The sequence below is a fragment of the Rhinopithecus bieti genome, unplaced genomic scaffold (genome assembly GCF_001698545.2).
Source record: "Rhinopithecus bieti isolate Rb0 unplaced genomic scaffold, ASM169854v2 scaffold_48089, whole genome shotgun sequence".
Classification (NCBI taxonomy): Eukaryota; Metazoa; Chordata; class Mammalia; order Primates; family Cercopithecidae; genus Rhinopithecus; species Rhinopithecus bieti.
Genome location: NW_016819479.1, coordinates 14,152 through 21,415, shown reverse-complemented (window position 1 = coordinate 21,415; position 7,264 = coordinate 14,152).

Sequence of the window (7,264 nt, the reverse complement as noted above, 5' to 3'; positions counted from 1 at the left end):
AAATTGGAAACAAAGTTCAGATAAAACAAACAAATTTCCATTGACATTTGCTTTCCCTAAGCCCAATAAGATTGGATATAATGCAAGCTCCTTACCAAAATAAAAAAAAATCATTTTTCTTCAAAACACATTGATAAGCCCCCCCAAATTCTACTTATTCAATGGAAGTTTTGGGTCTCAATCATGAAAATATTGAATTATTTAAATATAATTTCAGGAAAAAGTATACTGAAGTTGCACAAAAAATGTGAATGTACCTAATGCTTATACACTTAAAAATGGTTATGTACTTAAGTGTACTTATACACTTAAAAATGGTTAAATTGTAACTTTTATGTTATGCATATTTTAACACACAGGGGGAAAAATGCACACTGAAGCATTGTACAAAAATTTAAAAGTGAGTAAAGGAAATACCAAGCCCAAGCTTCCCTGCCTTTGACCTCATGAGCATGTTTAAACATCTAATTATATCATCACATATACTTTTTGGTGTTTTGGCAAGTTGTTTTTAAGCAAACAGTTCTAAAATGATTCTTTGTTAGAACAAATTTACACAACTCTAAAGACTAGAAATCAAAACACCAGTTGTCAAACTGTGATGAGAAGGAATCTTTGTTTCATAACACTGAACTCCAGCTACGTAGTGTAAGGGAGGGAAAGATTTATATTTGAAAAGTTATCTTAAGAAATGATTAATAAAAATTTAATAGATTATACTAAAAGATAAGCATATAGCACATAGGTTTGATTTTCACCATAGGGACCCTATCTGTTCTTACATACAACTTACACACTATAAAAATACGCTATTCATTCTGGTTCTGTGAAGTTCCAAGCAAAACTGAGAAACAAAAATTTGGTTGATACATGACATTCTCAAAGGATGGTAGACAATATACAATCTAGAATCCAGATAAGCTCCAACCTTGGATATTGAGAGGCCTCTGGTCTTATTCTTCATTTATTCATTTGACAAACAAGAATAGGTACCTACTCTGTGATAGAGGCTAGCACATTACAGAGTTTGGAGGAAACTGATAAGGTTTCATTTTTATCTTAGATACATCATTCTGCATATGTGCTAAAGGGATTTGATATGGACAAAACTGAAGATGATACATTAGATGACTATTTCATTCAGCATTACAATAAAGAGATAATGATGACCGGAGCTAGATTCCTAATACAAAGGATGAAGGTATTAGGTAGATTAGGAAGGTATCCTAATAAAAGGATTCCTAATAAAAGGATGAAGGGATTAGGTAGGTTCCTAATAAAAAGGATGAAGAAGAGTAGGAAATATCAAGAAACATGAGGTAAAACAAGAACTTCTTGACTGAGTAAAGGATGACTTCTAGGTTTTTGGTTTGAGTGAGAAGTGAATGGAAATATTACTGAATGAGCTATGAAATATCAGGGGAAGTGAAGTTGAAGTGGAAATTAAGTTTACTTTGAGCCATGGTGAATTTTATATGACTATGGGCCATCTAGGTGAAGTTGTCCAATGGAAAGTTGGATATATGAGTCAAACCTCCAGGGAGAAGTCTGGGCTGCAGTTTCAGTGTTGGAAGTTACACCTGTAAAGGGATAAACAGAATCTTGAGCAGAGTAGAGTCACCTATTAAATAAAAGCAGTTGGAGATGGGCTAAACCCAGAGGAACACCAGTATGTAGAGGCTGGGCAGATAAAAGAAAAAAAGAGCTGAAGGGTAAGAAAACCAGGAGCATGAGCTTCCACAGATGCCAAGACTAAAAGGAAAGCGTACTGGAAATTAAGATCTGAAGATAGCTTACTGAATTCAGCAGTTAAGCAGTTACTGCTAATTTGGGCAAGAGAATGTCTTATGTTCCTTTTAAGATGCCTAGGATAGAGAACAAAATGAGACCCAAACTGCAGCCATGACATGAGCTGAGAGTAAAGGGTTCCAGGGAAGGAACAAAAGTCCTGCAGTGGGAAAGACAGCCAGGATGGCTACCATACACTAAGTGAGATAAAGTGGCCCCAAGTGAGACTGAACAACAGGCAGAGGCAGAGAGTAACCAATCCAGAAGAGGGGTATCCTCAAAAATGTTGGCTTCACTAACCTGGATTGTGATCACAGAATGGAATTCTGTTCTGATGCACACACTTTGCCTGTCCAATGGGCCTATGCCCAAAATCACATCCATGTTTGGCAGTTAAGTGGTCTGGAGAAAACCCATACCCATACACAAGGCCTAACTCTTCACACAAAATTCAAGGTGGTGGGGGAGACGGGATCATCACTATATCTGTTGCCTTCAAGCTTCAGAAAAGGAAAGCCTGCAACTGTAGAATGATACCATTAATTTCGTGTTAAAATTTCCCAAGTATTATTCCCATGGTCAACTCCAGTTACTTAATGCAGAGACATAAACTGGTGATGCACTTATTTATGGTTAACACCATGTGACTTGCCCAGGGTCACTGTGTGATACAGTGGGAGTGGAGGTCCTAATAGCCACTATTGAGAAGTAGCTGAAGCATAACCCAAGTAAACCATTGACCTTCCCTAGTGTGTGCCTTATTGGTGAGGATCTGAACAGTTATTTTATGATCAATAAAGAAAGCATTTATTGTCTACGCCATCTTCTAAGTCAACAGAATTAATTAAAGGCAACGCTAAGTGTATGCACGCACATTTCTCTAGCCAAATTGAGTTCTATGTCTGAATTTACCATTAAATTTTATTTATAAAAGGTGATTCATTTCACAAAATGCACTAAAGCCATCTCCTTTAGGAAACCCACTCTGATACATATGCTGTGGTGGGGATGGGATACTAATTAAAATATAGGCAGCCAGTGACCCTCTAAATTTTACACATCTTCTCTGAAATGACTCTCTTCACTTGGAAGCAAAAATAATTGATGTTCTATAGGCAAGGCTAGCAATACAGTGCAGAGAAAAAAACAAAAACAAAACAGTCCATTTCAGAGTGGGTAGTTAGTACCATTGATTTATTTTGTTAAACAGAAGAAGCTTCCCCTGTGCTGTACCTCACTGCAATCATTTGCTCATTAGAACTCATTAAGAAGGGACACTCTAAATAAAAGTGATTATCTCAAGCTCTTCTTCTACATAGTTTCCATCCAGTTAGGGTTTTTCTGCAAGAATGATTCTTATTATACACATTCCATGGATTATTTCAAATACAACTTTCATTTACACAAAGATTCACTGAACCCCTACTCTGGGCTATGCACCGTACAAGTGATTTGTTCTTTTAAAAATCATTAATCCCAACACTAATGTTGTCTGGAATAAATTTTAATGTATGAATTTTGTAGCTAATTAAATCAGTAAATAAGAATAAAGATCATCAAATTTAATAATTAGGGTAAAATGTACAAAGAATGCTTCTAAATAAACAATAAAAACAGCTTTAAATAACATTAAAGATGTTCATGAGCCAAGTCCACAAAGGAGCATAAAAGGCTGATGAGGCATATTAAACAGAAGTACTACACTCCTTTGTAGTGTCAGCTGCTTTCATGGAAAGGCCTCGTTTCTTATTTTAATCTTGCCAGTCTCCTCTTATATCCTTCACAGTCCACTGCTTCGTATACAGTTATGAGGTACATGAATTTCCATTTTTCTAGTCAACAACATGGTCCTTTTCACTAATCCCACTGCTGCATGCAATGAGTAGTTTTGTTAGTACTGTGCTTTAGCTGCGTCAACTTGAACAAAATGAGGGTGACAGCAATAAAGGTCATCTGATGATTCATTCAGCGGCCTCTGAGGAACAACTTGCGTCTATCAGTCCTGTCCCTCTAAGACAGATGTCTGCCTCACACTCAAAAACAATACATTTAAAATTAATAGGTAGCCTGCGCAACTCTTAGCAGAGGTGCCAAGAACCAAGCGGGCTTGGAGACTGAGATACGATTCTGTCCTTCCTCAGGAGACCCCTGCACAGCAGGGCCCAGGAATCCTGGCAGAGCTTATGCCAGCACTGATTGTTGTTTCTGGTGTGAGGATTAATTGGATGTTCTCTTTATGGAAAACAGGATATCATATCCCTTTAAAAGGAAAATCAATGATGAAAGCTAGCTAAATGTATACTTCTAATACCCACATTGCTAACACATCTTTTTCAATGTATTGTTATAAAGATTAAATGTAATGCTCCAATTATTTCACAGGTATAAACATATAACTTGGTGCTTAATTAGGGCATTCATCAGAAAATTATATGTAATTAGGTAGGCTTTCAAACTGACACGTACTTTTATATTTTATTCTAATTAATGTTGCATATTTACTTAAAATACTTTATCTGAAAAATTAAAATATCAACAGAAATAAAACATTATTAAATAGAGTTCATGTCACAAACATTCCTGACAAAATTTCCCACCTCTCTTTGTGTCCTATGTAGTGAGTTCACAGAAACGTTTTCCTTCATTGCGACTTTTCAGTTTTAATGGTAATATTTGCCCTCAACTATGACACACGAATATATTATTTACATTGATTTTAGTCACTTTGGAGTCCAAATATATTCTTTAGTCATCTAAATTTGAATTAAGCATATTTAAAACTGAAAAGGAAATACCCAATGTGCCTCAATATTATGTGAGTTTTGCCATTTATTAACATAGAGTGTTATTGGAGCTGAGTTTTAGAACAGATATGATTTATAAAAATAAAATCATTCACAGTTATACCAGCTTAAGTGGAAATAAGAGACATAATCAGCCTTTCTTCAGAGCATAAAGTTTTCATCAGTGAAATTGTTTGAAAAATAGTCAATTTCCAGGAATTTATGGTTTTCTGTGCAACATTTGCTAAGGACAAAACTCCAGGTTATATGTATCACTTACAAATTCAACTCAATGATATAAAATATATAACTACTAGTGGTAGTTCTTAGAAATGAAATCAGTTCTATTGTACTGTACAGTAATATACACATGTAGGTTTTTCATTACAAAAAATATTCTGTAGAAGATTTAAAACAGTGAATTTGCTTTTAAAACATTTTATAAATGTGTGTCACTTGGGACAAGGAGACTAAATTTCAATTTTTAAAAAACCCAATTCTATTCAAACTTAAGAAATAATACATTAATAGTCTAAACTGATCTTTCTATCTTTCTCTAGATTTGGAGAAGTGTAGTCTACCATTTAATAAATTGGTATATATATTAACAAATGGACTCCTTCTTGCATTTGTATTAAGTCTGTATTGTAAAACTGACATTTAAATTATTTTAAACTGCCTAATTGAATATTTCTTTAGAAATAAACCCCTTAAAGCAATCTCTGAGTTTTCCATAAGACAGATATCTGAACCCCATATAAAATAGAATGTCAATTATCTTGACCCAATGCTATGTGCAAACACATCCTTAATATGTTTTCTCTTAGGACAATAATAGAATATGTCCTTTGGGACTAGTTATCATCTTTGGCTCAAATAGCCAACTTGGCTTGAATGTCAAGATGAATCTGATCAAAGGTTTTAAGTTTTACCCATAACTTCTGGAATGGGTTAGAACTATCTAACACTTTAATCCTTATTGCATTACCTCTGATTAACTGAACATCAGCATCTGCTTATGTTGAAGGAACAGATGGCAGATTTCAGAGAATGAATATTCTCAGCTCAGGGACTCCTTTAGGGTGAACTCTCCCTCACCCCCATTCATATCCAGTAAAGGCTCCATGGTCATAATGGAAACAAATTCATTCTCTTAACTTAGAAAAATGTAAAAGAAAACTATGTAAGCGTAGTTCTTATTTGAGATAATAAAACTCAAAGTCCATAAATATCATACTGATAGAAATTACTGAACTAATTAAATTCCTTCTTTCCAAACCAAAGTATTGGATTAGAGATTAATAAATTTTACTCATCAGCACCACCTACTTGCATGACTTTTTGCAAAGCAAATTTCTATGTCTATAATTTTTATTTGTCAAAAAAATATAATTCCTAGCCCAATTCATAGGGCTGTGTCAAGGAATAAAGGAAATAAAGCATGCTAAAGTACTTTGTAAAACACAGACCACAGTCTGATAAAATTCCACAAAAGTGAATTATAGATCTTTTTATGAAAATAAGTAAAATATGGCAATGTGTTAAAGAAATATATTCTTCAAAAAGTCAGATTTATTCCAGGAATGTAGGAATGAGTCAACATGAGACAGTCCATCAATGAAATTCAATAAGTAAACAGGTCAAAAGAGAAAAACAATTGATCATAACTAAAACTACCCCAAAGACATCTGACAAAATGCAGTATCAATTCACAACAAAACACTCAGTAAACTGAGAAGAGAAGAAAACTTCCTTAGCATAATCAAAACCATTTCAGAATCCTAGAGGAAACATTTTACCAACTGGTGAAGATTTAGAAGCATTCTCATGAAAATCAAAATGCAAAACAAAATTAAAAAGCCTACTATTTATTTACTTTATATTTTAATATTATTTTGGATAGTTAAGTCAAAGCAATAAGGTAAAGATAAGAAATTAAGTGTAAAATATTGTAAAGAAAGTGATAGATCATTATTACTTGCAGAAAATATAACTATTTACCTAGAAAATCTCAAAAGATCAAATGAAAAACTTATTAGAACCAATAAAAATGATAGTGGCAAAATATAATATAAATATAGAAAAATTAATAGCTGCCTTATATGCCGACCTGTTTCTAAACATAATGGCAGGGGTAAGTAGGGGTGAGAGGAATCCCATTCAAAGTAGTAATTAAGACTATAAACAAGTCAAGAATAAAGTTAACAAGGTGTCTGCAAAACTTAGATACAGAATTTTATTTTACTTAAAGTTAAAAGGAAAATTAAATAAATAAAACATTAAAATTACCAAAATATACTACTGGCAAAATTCAAATTCTTCACTAGTTAGCAGACAAACACAATAAAATTGTAATGAAAAGCCCAATGGGATAGTTTCAATGGATGCAGTTGTAAGAGGCATTTTAAATAACAAAGGAAACAATATGTTATTCAATTATTAGTGTTAATAAATTCAGTATTCATTTGAACAAAAAAACTAGATTTCTGCTTCATGTCAGACAAAAAATAATTTTAAATAAAGATTAAATAAAACACAGAAATACTAGGAAAACTATAAGACTATTTTTGTATAGTTTTGGGTGAGGAAGACCTTTTCTTAACAAACATATTAAGACCAGAAAGCACAGAGGAAAAAGTTGATAGATTTGACCATAGAGAAACTTAAAACTGTATTAATATTTTTTAAAAAAT